This window comes from Saccopteryx bilineata, chromosome 12 (assembly GCF_036850765.1).
Source record: "Saccopteryx bilineata isolate mSacBil1 chromosome 12, mSacBil1_pri_phased_curated, whole genome shotgun sequence".
Lineage (NCBI taxonomy): Eukaryota > Metazoa > Chordata > Mammalia > Chiroptera > Emballonuridae > Saccopteryx > Saccopteryx bilineata.
Window position 1 is genome coordinate 49,273,104 of NC_089501.1, and position 14,772 is coordinate 49,287,875.

General features: G+C 44.8%; 1 protein-coding gene across 4 annotated transcripts in view; it reads left to right on the plus strand.

The window, feature by feature from the left end:
• The window catches only part of ARID1B (AT-rich interaction domain 1B), a 429,020-nt gene that overhangs the window by 54,245 nt on the left and 360,003 nt on the right, over positions 1-14,772 (plus strand). The window lies entirely within an intron of this gene.

Consider the following 14,772-nt stretch of genomic DNA (forward strand, 5'->3'; position numbering starts at 1 on the left):
TTTTCCCTTTCTTTTAAAGAAGGAAAAGCGAGCTTCTGAGGACAAAGCGGCCAGAAGGCCCGTTAGGGCACAGGCCAGTGCTGCCAGGCGTGTGGAAGCTGCACCCTCTCTTGTTCTGCAGCAGATCGTACAGGTCTTAGCCCCGGAGTGTCCTCGACCTGCCCACATGCTGGTGTCAGACTCGGTCAGGTTTTCAGCTCTGAATAGAATTCCTAAGGTGAAGTTTTAAGTTATTTGAAGGTCTCTCTCATGAAGAGAGCATCAGCTTAAAAATTTTTTTTTTAGTTTCCCAGAAAGTTATTTTGCTTTTATTTTTTTTATTTTTTATTTTTTTTCTTTTTCTGAAGTTGGAAACGGGGAGGCAGTCAGACTCCCACATGCGCCCAACCAGGATCCACCCGGCATGCCCACCAGGGGGCGATGCTCTGCCCCTCCAGGGCGTCGCTCTGCCGCAATCAGAGCCATTCCAGCGCCTGAGGCAGAGGCCACAGAGCCATCCTCAGCGCCCTGGTCAACTTTGCTCCAATGGAACCTTGGCTGTGGGAGGGGAAGAGAGAGACAGAGAGGAAGGAGAGGGGGAGGGGTGGAGAAGCAGATGGGCGCTTCTCCTGTGTGCCCTGGCTGGGAATTGAACTCGGGACTCCTGCACGCCAGGCCAATGCTCTACCACTGAGCCAACCGGCCAGGGCCTTTTGCTTTTATTTTTTAACATATTATTTCTTCCATACCTTTTGAAACAGGCTTCCATGTTTTATATAAAAGAATTTGATGTGGATTTGTTTTCTTAGATGTTCATGAGGTTCTCTGTTTTTACCTCAAACAAAAAAGACTTTTCTTGTTCTCAAGACCCAGCGTTTTTCTCTAGAATCAAATGATCACGTACCTCTAGCAGTAGTACACCTCCAGTCTCGTCAGCCCTGAAGAGCATGTCCTTGTCACGCTGCCCTGAGGGGGCACGGGATCGGGAAAGGGTAAATCAGGCTCTGACTTGTCGGGGTGTTTAGTTCCTGGGAAGGCCAGAAAGGCTCACTGGTACGTTCTCACCCCATGCCTTGAGTCCCCGGGACTTCGGGCTCATGCCCTGGACAGGTGACTGCTCCACAGAGGCCTCACCAAAGCGTCCCCATAACCCACTCCAGGCTTTCACAATCCTTCTCCCAGGAAATTCTTCCCTGTATCTGACCACAAATCCTTTGTGGAAATAAAAGTATTGGCTACCAGTTTGGTCCTCTCTGAAATAGATCAGAGAAGGATACGTCACACTTCACACGCTGCATAGCTGTGTACTGACGTTCATGGAGAAGTTGCACCTGACCTTTGCGTTAGAGACAGGCTTGTCTTTCCTCCCCACCGCTGCTCCTCCTCTTTCGGTGATCTGTGTATTTTGAGGCGGTTGTGGAGAAAGAAGTCGCTCAGCCTTAGACTCATTGCTCTTGATTCCTTACGGTCCAGGTTGTTGTCGGAAGTTGTCACCCTCATTGATTAAAGACCGACCACTCAGAAGTCTAGCAGTCAGCTGCGTACTTAATTGTACTCTTCATTTTTTCCAACATTACTCCTTCCAGCGATATTTTACTGTCTAGAGCAGGGGTAGTCAATCTTTTTATACCTACTGCCCACTTCTGTATCTCTGTTAGTAGTAAAATTTTCTAACCGCTCACCGGTTCCACAGTAATGGTGATTTATAAAGTAGGGAAGTAACTTTACTTTATAAAATTTATAAAGCAGAGTTACAGCAAGTTAAAGCATATAATAATAATTACTTACCAAGTACTTTATGTCGAATTTTCGCTAAGTTTGGCAGAATAAATCTTTATGCAACAACTTACTATAGTTAAATCTATCTTTTTATTTATACTTTGGTTGCTCTGCTACTGCCCACCATGAAAGCTGGAACGCCCACTAGTGGGTGGTAGGGACTACTGGTCTAGAGTAAAAATCTCTAATGGAGGCTGCGTCTTGTGAGAGGGAGATAATTTGAGAAGGATTGGAAAGTAAGGTGAGAGTTGTGGTTTTTCTCTCTCTCTTCCTTTTCTTAGTTTTAAGGCTAACTGGCCCTTTTGGAGGGGAGCAAGGCCCAGACAGCGAGCCAAGCCGCTGCATCCCCGACTCTGCCCCCGGCTGGTTTCCCTCGACTGGTGGCTGACAGGTCTGTGAGATGCACTGGAGGCAGAAAGGCAATCAGAAAGAGCAGGACTGGACGGAGCAGTGGGTGCCGGAGCTCCTGTTCCTGCGTCCTGCTGTCTGCGTGGTTTCCTGATGAGAGCTGGGGCGTGGCTTCGCAAGGGTTTCCTGATGAGAGCTGGGGCGTGGCTTCACAAGCTGCAGTTCCTGGCAAGCTGCTGGGTGCACCTTTCTTTCTCTCTGAATGAGTTCACTCTTCTTAGAAGTTTCTGACATGGGCTTGGTTTGCAGTCCCAAAGTGGGAATCTAAAAATTGGCAAAGATGTGTGAAGAAGGATTATCTGGGAATTGTTTTTTATTATTTTCTGCTCCCACATGTAGGCGGAAAGTGGAGGACATGTTACAGGTACACTGAGTAACTTCAGGGTTCTTAGCTTTTTGATTTTATTTAGTCCCTGAGGCTCTTATGTACTTATGAAATACAGTAAGTGTTGGATTTATTTGAAGGGACAAATTGATGAAGATTACCTACCAAGAATGTCAGCAAATTTTTTTTTAAGATTTAAAACTTTCTTTTTATTTATTGATTTGAGAGAGAGAGAGGAAAGGAGAGAGAGAAACAAAACATCAGTTTGTTGTTTCACTTGGTTGTGCATTCATTGGTTGATTCCTGTGTGTGCCCTGACTGGGATCTAACCTGCAACCTTGGCATATCAGGAAGACGCTCTAACCAACTGAGCTTCTTGGCCAGGTCAGCAAATTTAGTTTACTTATTTTTATTTATTTGCTTATTTTTATTTTTTTAAGTGAGTTGAGTGGAGGGCAGATAGACTCCCGCATGCACCCTGACCAAGATCCACCCGGCAACCCCATCTGGGGCCAATGATCAAATTAGCCAAGCTATCCTCAGTGCCTGGGGCCAGCACTTGAATCAGTAGAGCCAGTGGCTGCGGAAGGGGGAAAGAAAAAGAAAGAGAAGCAGATGGTTGCTTCTTCTGTGTTCCCTGACCAGGGGTTGAACCTGGGACGTCCGCATGCTGGGCGACACTCTATCCACAGAGCCAACCAGCCAGGGCCACACATTTTTAATTAAGGTTTTAGTTTAGGTATTTTACTGCTAACCGAAAGAAATGCCTGATTCTAAACACAGATCTTTCTGTTGTGAAAGGGAAACAATATCTGGGGAGACACTGAAGACCCTGGCTGTAAAATGTCAAACTTTCTTACTGAGTTCATCATAATCAAAGGTTCTAAAGCATCTTTACTGCTTTTCACCTTTTCATTAGTTATAATACATCTTTGAAATATACTATTTTGTTTTGAAATTTAAAAAGGCTAACAGAACTGTGAATGCATTTTTGAATGTATGTAACATTTTAAAGGGGATACATAGCTTTTTATCATAGCAAGTTGGTTTGATCAGTTAAGTGTAAGCTTTGAAGTAGAGAAAGTGAAGGTCTTGGTAAAGGTTATTAGGACACGTTTATTGTGTTAGTTGTAGTCTGTGTTCTTTGGGGAGGAATTTTCAGTCAGTTGCTTTGTTTGCGAAGTTTTGGTAATTATAAACTTGCCCACGAAGTCCTGGCACAGTGGTTGGCTGCGGGTCCTATTCATCTTCTAGTATTGATGTCATTGTCTGAGCCTTGTTGTAGTCATGGTTGCTAATGTTCTTCAGGGAAAAAGTTGAAAGATAATGATGACATTGAGTTTTTATTGAGTGGACATCACCACCTAGGCATGACTTTGCTTTGGATGGCCTCCAAAGCTCTCTGTGTTTGGTTTTTGAACCTCTAATGAGCTGAATCCAGTTCATTTAATATTGCTCATATATTTCTGCAAAGGATTAAAATGCAGGAATTCAAGTTTGTAAATTGAGTTGCCCACTTACCAGCTGAGTGGTAAGTTGTCTTTGGCTCAGGGGTCGCAGTTTGATTCCTGGCTGGCTTTCCTCCTGTGATAGGAATTTTAAATGAGTCTTCTGTTAGAAAGAACTGCAGTGCTCGGAAGACGTTTAACCTGGAGAGGATCACTGCTTACTTCTGTCTCCGCGAGTCAGGAGCTGGCCACTCAGTGTTAACCTGGCGATTCTCGATTTCTATGGTGATCATTTTATTTTTGAAATAAGCTCATGACTGGGTCTTTGAAGCATGATAACGATAATCGTACAGCATTTTGATATTTATTAACTGGAACTGGATTTGCGGTTTTTCACTTGCTGATTCTCCCACATCACGAGGCAAACACATGGCTAAACAGATTAGTTTTGCACGGTGCCCTAAAAACGAGTCTGCGTGGGTTTTTCCTGAGCTGGGAAGGGAAATGAATTTTCTCTGCCTCTGTGGAGAATGCTCTGCCTCTAGGCTCCTGGAATTCAAACCTGGTGATGGTTAATGGAAAGGAATATCCTGGCTGATTTCATCTCATACAGAAGTATACAGAGGATGTACACAGTCTTTAAGGGTCCTAGGTTCTGGCTCTGAGTGTTTCAGTTATTTTTAAAAACTTAGCAAGATATCCTTTTCTGGATCAGGGATATGGGCAAACAGATGTTTTGTTTCATTTTTCTCATCCTTTGAGGTGGTAACTGTAAAATAGGCCTGTGTGACTTGCTTTAAAGAAGCTTTTTCATGTAAACAAAATAGTACCCAGGAGAGCTAGGCTACAGACACAGGAATATTTATCTGTGTCAGCAGATTAGGTCGTCGGAGATGTTTCTTGAATTATCAACAGTCATTGGGTTGATATTTTAACTGTCCTTGCCTTGTTACAGATGCTTGTATATTCTGATGACTGTTGGCATTATAAAACCCGGGAAAGGGGAAGAGAGCAAAGTGAGAGGGTTTAGTTCGTGAGTGTTTTTATGATGGGAAAAGATGACGTTTTAGTTTGTAACAACACAACTGAAGACCTTTACAACAATAAGAGCATGGAAGATCGTTTTTGAAAGATAGAGTGGCAAAATTAAATAGAAATTAGTTATTTTTGTTTAGGTCATGTCTGAACTGAATGCTTTCAATCCAAATAAAGTAGAATTAAAAATGAGTTTCTTTTGAAAAAACTTTAAAAATCTATAGGTATTTTAATTTGTGTCTTTAATTTATCCTCTACACCAGTGGTAGTCAACCTGGTCCCTACTGCCCACGAGTGGGCATTCCAGCTTTCATGGTGGGCGGTAGTGGAGCAACCAAAGTATAAATAAAAAGATTTAACTATAGTAAGTTGTTGTATAAAGATTTATTCTGCCAAACTTAGCGAAAATCCGACATAAAGTACTTGGTAAGTAATTATTATTATATGCTTTAACTTGCTGTAACTCTGCTTTATAAATTTTATAAAGTAACTTCCCTACTTCATAAATCACCATTACTGTGGAACCGGTGGGCGGTTAGAAAATTCTACTGCTAACAGAGATACAAAAGTGGGCGGTAGGTATAAAAAGGTTGACTACCTCTTTGTGTATGTCTATTTTGCTGTGTGTATTTTGTACAAAATATTTATTTCAGAATGTAAGCATTATATTTAGTGCCATCTTAACAGCCAAAACATTTCTTCCAATGCAGATGTTTATTCTGGCAGCAGATGTTTCTAAAAGAGGACAAGCACTACAGTTGTTTGGCTAGAATAAATGTTTTTTGGGGGGTTATTAAAGCAGCCAAGAAAGTTCTAGGATTCACACCTGTGTTACTTTATAATTAAAATTATGTTTTGATATAGTTTAAACAGTGTCTCTGAAATGTAAGGATGAATTATAAGGACTGGTTAAAGATTTAAAAGTTTTAGGCCCTGGCTGGTTGGCTCAGTGGTAGAGCATCTGCCCAGTGTGTGGAAGTCCCGGGTTCAATTCCCAGCCAGGGCACACAGGAAAAGCACCCATCTGCTTCTCTATTCTCCCCCCTCTCCTTTCTCTCTATCTCTTTCTCTTCTCCTCTCATAGCCAAGGCTCCATTGGAGCAAAGTTGGCCTGGGTGCTGAGGATGGCTCCATGGCCTCCACCTCAGATGCTAGAATGGCTCCAGTTGCAACGGAATAATACCCCAGATGGGCCGAGCACTGCCCCCTAGTGGGCTTGCTGGTGCATGTGGGAGTCTGTCTCTCTGCTTCCCCACTTCTCACTTCAGAAAAATACCAAAAAAAAAAAAAAAAAAAAGAGTAAGATTTAAAATTTTTAGAGTCTTTTGATATGAAATGTTTGTTTGTCTCTGAATCCCAAATGTGAATCTCATAGTCAGGGCCCAATATTCTTTTTCTTTAAGAAGTGCTTAGACTTCCCGTTTTTAAGGAGCATGATTGGGGTGATTGGCTGAGAAGGGAAGACTTGACAACGTGAGGTTAGAGGAATGGGTGCCTAGTGTCTGTTTCAGGTTCAGACTTTATTTTTTGACAGTTTATATTCGCTTAAAGATACCCACCTGAATCTGTGTGCACACACGCTCACTTGCACACATGGATATAAAAGAATGTTTGTGTGACAGTATCAGAGTGTAATGAAGTGTATCTGTATATACATAGATAATATGTTAGACGTGTGTTTGCCTGTGTATAGATATTATGTACACGTAACAGATAAATGAATAAGATGCAGGTAAACATTCTGGCTGGTGACATAGAAATGCTGCGAGATTCCATTCGTTGTTAACTTACAGTGTTCTCACACATGCGTGTTCTCTACCGAGAGGCTTAGAGCCAGGCTGCCCTGCTGGTGCACCTGAGACGTTGCATCCTTTCCATGGGGGCAGATTTGTATAAACAGTGGCCTTTTGTTGGCCACGTTCTGTCTTGATTTCCTCGTTTTTTTCTTTATCAGTGAACATGAAGGTATTTACGGTTTACCAACAAAATACCTTTACACCTCACAGCTCTGCTTCCACATAGAGAGCAGGTGCTGCTCTTTGATGACAAATTCCCAGGGGTGGAGTTTTGTACCAACACAATTTTTTGAAAATATTTGTAGAAAATGTAATCTTTATTTACTTCTTAAACTTTAAATTTCTGGAATACTTAACTGCTTTTATTTACTTCTTTTTATTGTGGTTGGATTTTGAATCATTCAAATGTGACAGATCATATTTTAAGTTAAATACAAAGGTTAAAACCATTAGTCATTTTACAAAAAATTTAGCAAAGATCAGGTTTTCATACTTGAACTCTTCGTGAGAAAATGGGAGATGATTTATCTCTTAGTTTGGAAAGCTACTTTTATATTAAGAAGTCTATATGACTTATATTTATGTGTATTTTTTATATCTGTGTATTTTATCTGAACATGTACGTTGTTCTAGATATTCCAGAGCATATTCGGTGCACAGTGTTTATTCTCTGCTGGTAGCTTGTGCTGGTTTTCATTTATATGTGAATTCTATGTGTTTTGCATACACAGACTTTCAATCTAAAGTATCTGTTAAGATTTTCTGTTATTTTTGAGATGTGAATTTCAAGTATATTTTAGGTAGCATTTGAGTTACTTGAGTATATTTTAAATAAGCTTGGTTTATTTGCTTTTACTAGAGAAACATGAACTACGATATTTATGTTGAAACTTAAATAGTTCAAGTAAAGCTAACAGTTGATATCAGTAAAATCAACCAGCCATACCTTTAGTACTCCTTGAAAAACAAACAAAAATCCTAGAGATAAATTGAACGTTCAGCTGACAAAGTGGTATATGTTAGGCCAGTGGTTGTCAAGCTTTGCTGAATGTCAGAATCTCTTAGGGTTCTTTAAAAACCCCAGGGATGGATGCCCATGTCAGTGGCTCCTGCATGTAAGGCCTCCCCCTGTCTTTCTCTTAGCTCCTCTCTGACTCCCCTGTGAAGCCAGGGTTAACGACCAGGCGTCAGAAATAGACCAGTCAGTAAGCAGCATTGGCTGGCAGCTGGCTCTGGGTTCTCCCCACTGAGCCAGAAACTCGTCTCTGCTCTAGAGGGATGAAATTTGCCCAGAACCAGGAGTTGGGACAGTTTAGGCCTTGCCTATTAGTGCTTAAGCTGTGTGCAATAGTGGAAAAGTCTCATACGGATATTTGACTACAGCATCTCCTAGCTCGGATTATTTTTTTAAAAATAATATTGTTAATGTCTTTTCATTTTAGAGTCTTATAATTGCAGATAGTCTTCTGAAATTTATGGGTTAATGCTTGACACTTTGTGTTAATTCAACTACTAACCCAGAATCTTTGTAATTTTTCAGAAAAGGAAAAGAGCAGTGTCTTCTTCAAAAATTAGAAAATTGTGCCCTGGCCGGTTGGCTCAGTGGTAGAGCGTCGGCCTGGCGTGCAGAAGTCCCGGGTTCGATTCCTGGCCAGGGCACACAGGAGAAGCGCCCATCTGCTTCTCCACCCCTCCCCCTCTCCTTCCTCTCTGTCTCTCTCTTCCCCTCCCACAGCTGAGGCTCCACTGGAGCAAAGATGGCCTGGGCGCTGGGGATGGCTCTGTGGCCTCTGCCCCAGGCGCTAGAGTGGCTCTGGTCGCAACAGAGCGACGCCCAGGATGGGCAGAGCATTGCCCCCTGGTGGGCAGAGCGTTGTCCCCTGGTGGGCGTGCCGGGTGGATCCCAGTCGGGCGCATGCGGGAGTCTGTCTGACTGTCTCTCCCCATTTCCGGCTTCAGAAAAAAAAAAAAAAAAAAAGAAAATTGTAATCAGTGCAATAAATTATTTTCTAACTTTCAATTTTATTATTTTTAAAGTGAACTTTTACTCAGCTAACTTCAATACTTCTGAACTCCTGGTATATGTTAGGCAGGTAGAATGTAGTCTGTCCTTTTTAGTGTATAGAAAAAAGCTTCAGGTTGACTTGACTTGGAGTCACAAAAGGAAGCAGAGGGAATTCAGTAACTAGCATCCCTTACTCATTTGTATAATATAACTTTCTAAGGGGTCGGAAAATAAGTATCTACTGTAGGACATTGGGGCCAACTCTCTACAATGAAATGAATTCTGGATACAAGTGAGTTCTAAGGTTCGTGTTCCACACCATTATTTTCAGTCTTACTGACCCCACAATGGGGGGTTGGATGGCTTTGTTTGGTTTTGCATTTATTTACTTACTTTCATTGATTGATTTTTTTTTAGAGAGGGAAGAAGAGAAGGAAAGAGAGAGAGAGAAAGAGAACAAGATCAGAGGGAGACAGAGAGAGAGAGAGAGAACGAGATCATAGTTGCTTCATCTAGCTGTTCATTGATTGCTTCCCGTATGTCCGTATGTGCCTTGACTGGGGAAGCCTGGGGTTTCCAACTGGCGACCTCAGCATTCCAAGCCGACGCTCTAGCCACTGAGCCACCACAGGCCAGGCTGTTTGGTTTTGCATTTTAAAATAGATTTATTCTATTGCTTTTCAGCCTTTTGGCTAAGATAAGTGTAAAATAGGTTTTTTTTTCTAAAGGTAGAGGTACTTTTTTTTGTTAGTAGAAGAAAGTTAAATCCTTTTTTTTGACAGAGACAGAGGAAGAGTCAGAGAGGGAGAGAGGAAGGGAGAGAGATGAGAAGTATCAGTTCTTCGTTGCAGCTCCTTAGTCTCCTTAGTTGTTCATTGATTGCTTTCTCATATGTGCCTTGACTGGGGGCTACAGCAGACCGAGTGACCCCTTGTGCAAGCCAGCGACCTTGGGCTTCAAGCTAGTGAGCTTTGAGCTCAAGCCAGCGACCATGGGGTCAAGTCTATTATACACACTCAAGCCAGTGACCCTGCACTCAAGCTGGTGAGTCTGCGCTCAAGCCCGCAAGCTCGGGGCTTCGAACCTGGGTCCTCTGCGCCCCAGTCTCTATTCACTGTGCCACCGCCTGGTCAGGCAAAAGTTAAATTTTTTTTTATGGTAAAAAAGATTTTATGGAAGTTTAATTATTTTTATATGCAACAGATTTATGAAGGCCATTTGTCCTTAGAATTTTGAAAAGTGACTTGAAACATTAAAGCTGTTGTTGTGAGTGAAATGAGGAAATCACTGGCAGAGAGGGGGAGGGGATGAGGGGAAGAAGGGAGCCTCAGGGGTGGGGGGCCAGGAAGCAGCCCGCGCTCTCAGGCCGCGAGGCAGTGGCTGTGTGAGCACCCCCTGAGTGTGGGGCGTGCTCACGTTGGGTTCTCGGGCCTCTCCGCCTCGAGAGGAACTCCTCACGTGGAGCCGGGTCTTAGAAACTTCCCGGAACTTCTGGACCTGAGACCTCAGTGGGGTTAGTGTGCTACGTACAACATGAACATCCCTTGTATGCTAACATAGACCCAAAGCAGAATTCTGTAAGTGTCTCCAGCACCAGCAGTTACCCAGCTTCCTGGTTCCTAGGAAGAAGCATGTGTAACCTAGAAAACAGACTGAATTCTGAAGAATTAACCAAATTAGTCTCCCTTTATGGGCATTGAATTATTAAGAGCATACTTTAAAAAAACCTGTTAAACCCTCAGTGGACTTGGCTTTTCAGGGGTGGTCAAAGGTCCCGGTCAAGTTCTATAAAATATTCAGAAACAAAGAGTCAGAGTAGTTTCAATAGCAGAAAAATGAGAATGTTAGAATTAAAAGGCAGAAGTCTGTTGTTGCTGAGGTAATTAAGTCTTACATAATGGCCGTGGGACAGAAGACTAGCTGGGTGGGCATAGCCGCTGGTCCCCAGGGGGCTGTGGAGCAGGGTCCTGGGGAAGGGGACTCCAGCCGGATGCGTCACAGAAAGGACAGCCCCGCCCACAGGGACAGTTCCCCAGCACGGCAAGTTAGGGTCCCGTGTTCATTATCATCCGTGCTCCCAGAGAGAACTGAGGGAAAGGAGAGGGTCGGCCTGGTTGCCAGCCTTGGGCTGGGTGACCTCTGAACACTTCCTTAAAAGGGTCAGCCAGAAAGGAGACTTCCCTTCCTTTCAGTTACATTGCCTTGAGATTTTCCATAAGATGCTCAGATATCCCAATAATCTAGATGTTATAAGTGTTGTATGTCTTTGGAGGCTCTCCTCGTGTTCTGGGCTTCATACAGATATCAGACTTCCCTGCTCTACTCCCACTGTGAGTGCCATGCCATTTATTTGTCAGAGCTCTTGGGGATGAGAAAATCGTATTCGTCAATCCTTGGCCAACTTTTGATAGTTTGGAGAGAGGAAGAAAGACCACATTCCCTTCCAAGGCCCCTGGGCCACCAGGGAGGGCTGCCTGCCTTCTCGCTGTTGTTTCTGGCTTAGCTAGTGACATCATTGGCCTGACTTCATGACATCATGTGTGTCACAGCACAGTTAGCGTGATTCCAGAGTGACAGGCTTAGGGCGTCTTACTGCACACATGCAGCAGGTCACGAGAGCAATAAAGTAGAGAATGGAGAATGGAGCAGAGGGCCCAGGGACTCCCGCACTGAAAGCCTCGGAAGCACTCAGTGTGCGGAGTTCCAAATCAGAGTCCCCGCGGTCGTCTGAGGGTTCAGGTCATGAGTGCCTCCTAGCTGCAAGGGAGGCCATGCACTGAGTTCTGAATTTAGATGGTGAAGGCATAGTTTTTCGGTCATAAATCTTTGTGGAGAACACAGAATTATTTTTGACAGTTCCACAGTTTCTCTTGTGTAAAAATTTTTCTTCCCAACATGTCTGCCTGCACTCGCAGTGAGTGGCGGCTTCGTCCTTTGCTTGTCCAAGCTAAACTCAGTCATCCTTTTTCCTCCACCTTTCAGTCTGTTAGGTAATCCCATTGCCTCTTCCTTCAGAATATATCCGGAAACCGAGTACTTCTCCCGGCTTTGACGGCTACCCCCTGGCCAAGCCCCCCTCCCACGTGGATGACCACACGGTTCCTGACCTCCGCTGCCCTCCGTCTGTTGTCAGCAGAGCACCCGGAATGGACCTTTTATAAAAGGCTGTTAATCAGGCTGGGCCCTGGCCCAGGCTTCACTGCCACCCCTCCACCCCGGGCCCACCCCTCTGCCCCGTGCCCACCCCTCCGCCCGTGCCCACCCCTCCTCTGTGCCCACCCCTCCGCCCGTGCCCACCCCTCCTCCCCGTGCCCACCCCTCCGCCCGTGCCCACCCCTCCTCCCCGTGCCCACCCCTCCGCCCTGTGCCCACCCCTCCTCTGTGTGGCTGTGCGTGCTCCTCCCTCTGCCTGCGAGGCCCTCAGCCAGCTCTCTGTAGGCCGTGCTCTCTCTCGTGTAGGGTTCCGTTCACACGTGCGCTTGAGATGCCTTCCCTGACCTCAGTGCCTTTGCCCCTCTGCCTGTGGCCCTGTGTGCACTCACCCCTGAGGTGCCCCCCCTGCTCCTATGGGGACATACGCTCTAGACCGCAGGGACCCTGCTGGGGTCCAGCTAGAACAGCGCATGGCCCTGTACAGACATTTCCAAACAAATGAAGGGAAGAATTCGCAGACCTGTCGGCCGGCCCGCGAGCTGTGGCGCCCGGCGTGTGCGGGGCCGAGCGTCTGCGTGGCGTGTCTGCCACCTGGGCTGGCTGGGAGGCAGCCCCCTCTGCACCGCCTTCCCGGTTTCTGGTTGAACTCTGGAGCGTGGCGCCTGCTCTGATCTGGTAGGAAGCCTGCTGACAGCCACTTGGCCTTACTTGTAACCCTGCTTTTAGATTCCTAAGGAATTTCTGGTGAGAGATTGTCGTTGCTTATTTCAAAGTGGGTCGTGTTCCTTCTCTCTGATGCTGATCCCGTTGAGTAATTGGAGACAGCTGGTACTTCATAGCTTGTGTAATGTTCCTCTGAATTCTCTCCTGTTGAGTGTAACACACTAGGTAGGGGAGGTGAGCAAAGATTCTAGATCGTAGCTGGATCAGCCTCGGCCCAAGGGTGATACGAACTCAGATCGTCATCCTAGTCCTGGCCATTTGATGGTGTTTACTGAGGAGAACTTCCCAAATAGTTAGGATGCCTGCTACAGAAAACAGATGTTTCTCCTAGGGATTTACTGCCAGAGGAGAATTCCTTCCCTGTGGAGGCGGAGTGCTGCCACGGGTGGGGGAGGGTGGGGCCATGCATTGGCCCCACGTCCTCTGCGGTGGGAAAATGTTTTACATCAATACTTACACTGGGATACTGAAATTGCAAAGAAGCTGTGTGTGTTTATGGGGAAAAAACCTTAAATGTGACTGACGTCTTAGTTCTCCGCAAGTGAAAATGCAAAGTTGAACCCACTGTTCTTAGCAGCCCTTATTTCCACTTGCTTTATGGGGCCAGAGCACCTCTGTCAAAGCTTAGCTTTTCGCGAGGGTGTTACAGAGACTCGGACTGTGGCACTACACTTGCGCTGTGTGGGTGCTTGTTGCCCGAAGCGGAGGTCATGGCTACACCTGGGATGACAGTTACACCAGGAGGAAGGAGATGTGATACGAGTGAATGAGAACAGTTATTCCTATGTGTTGTATTCTGGTTGGAGATACAGGATAGGCAGTAATTTGTACTTAAGGAACTACGGGAATTTCGTGCCTCCGTAGAGATGTTGTCTCATTGTCCTCCTCATCGTCATTATCGTCACCATCTTCCGGGGCCCATTTTTTTACTTGTAAAGGATGAAAGATTGTCACTGGATGGTGATGATCACAGCAGTTGTGGTGCCAGGCCTTCCAGTAGGTGCTTTTACATGAATGTCCTCACTCCTGCCACGCTTCTGTTTACCATTGTAGGAGTAACAGTCCCAGTGCTCCCAAGGGCTTATTTCGTGTCAGGCCCGGTCTTACTTCCTCTCTGGATTAACTCACGGGGCCGTCCCGATGGCCTTCGGGGTGGGAGTGAGGATCCTTAGTTCGTCGATAAGGAGGCGGGCGTGGGAGGGAATGGGGTTCATCAGACTGAAGATTTCATCGCCGTGCCTCATGCCATAGTGAACTCTGATTCTGGAAAACCTGGAATAATACCTCCTGTCTCTGAGCCTGGAATTCACTTGAGTTTTTGAATAATAAGACTGATTATAATTAAAGTGGTCTCGTTTTGACATTGCACGTTAGCTGCATGGGAAGTCCTTTGTGACCTTTACCGACTTGAGAAGTGAATGTTACTTACCATGTGTATTGCACTCCGAATCAGAGCAGTTATTTTTATCCGGGTGAAGTTCATGTAACACAGTTAGCCATTTTAAAGGATGTAGCTCAGTGACATTTAGTACGTTCACAGTGTGGTGCACCATCCCCTTTAGTCCTAAGACATCTTCCCCACCCCCAGCTGAAACCCCGGACTCACTAGGCGCTCACTTCCATTTCTTCCTCGCCTGAGCCCCTGACAACCACTAATCTGCTTTTTTCCTATGTGGACTTCTCTATTTTGATATTTCTTATAAACGGAGTCATATAACCAGACCTTTCGTGTCTGTCTTCTTTCACTTGACATCCTGTTTTCAAGTATGCCTCAGTGCTTCATATGTATATATTTTTTTCCTTTTTTTTTTTTTTTTTGGCTTGATGTTATTCCATTATATGGATAGACCACATTTTGTTTGTCTCTTCATCTGTTTATGGACATTTGGGGCTGTTTCCACTTTTTAGCTAATGTAAATATTGCTGTTGTCCATGTTTGTATATGGTTTGTTTGAATACCTGTTTTCAGTTCTTTTGGCTTGCTAGGTCATATGGCAGTTCCAATTTTAACTCTTTAAGGAACTTGCAAACTGTTTTTACCAGCAGATGTACCATTTTTCGCTCATGGTCATAGGGTTTTATCATTGGTCTGGTATTTACTGAGGTCCTGGTAAGTGCCCG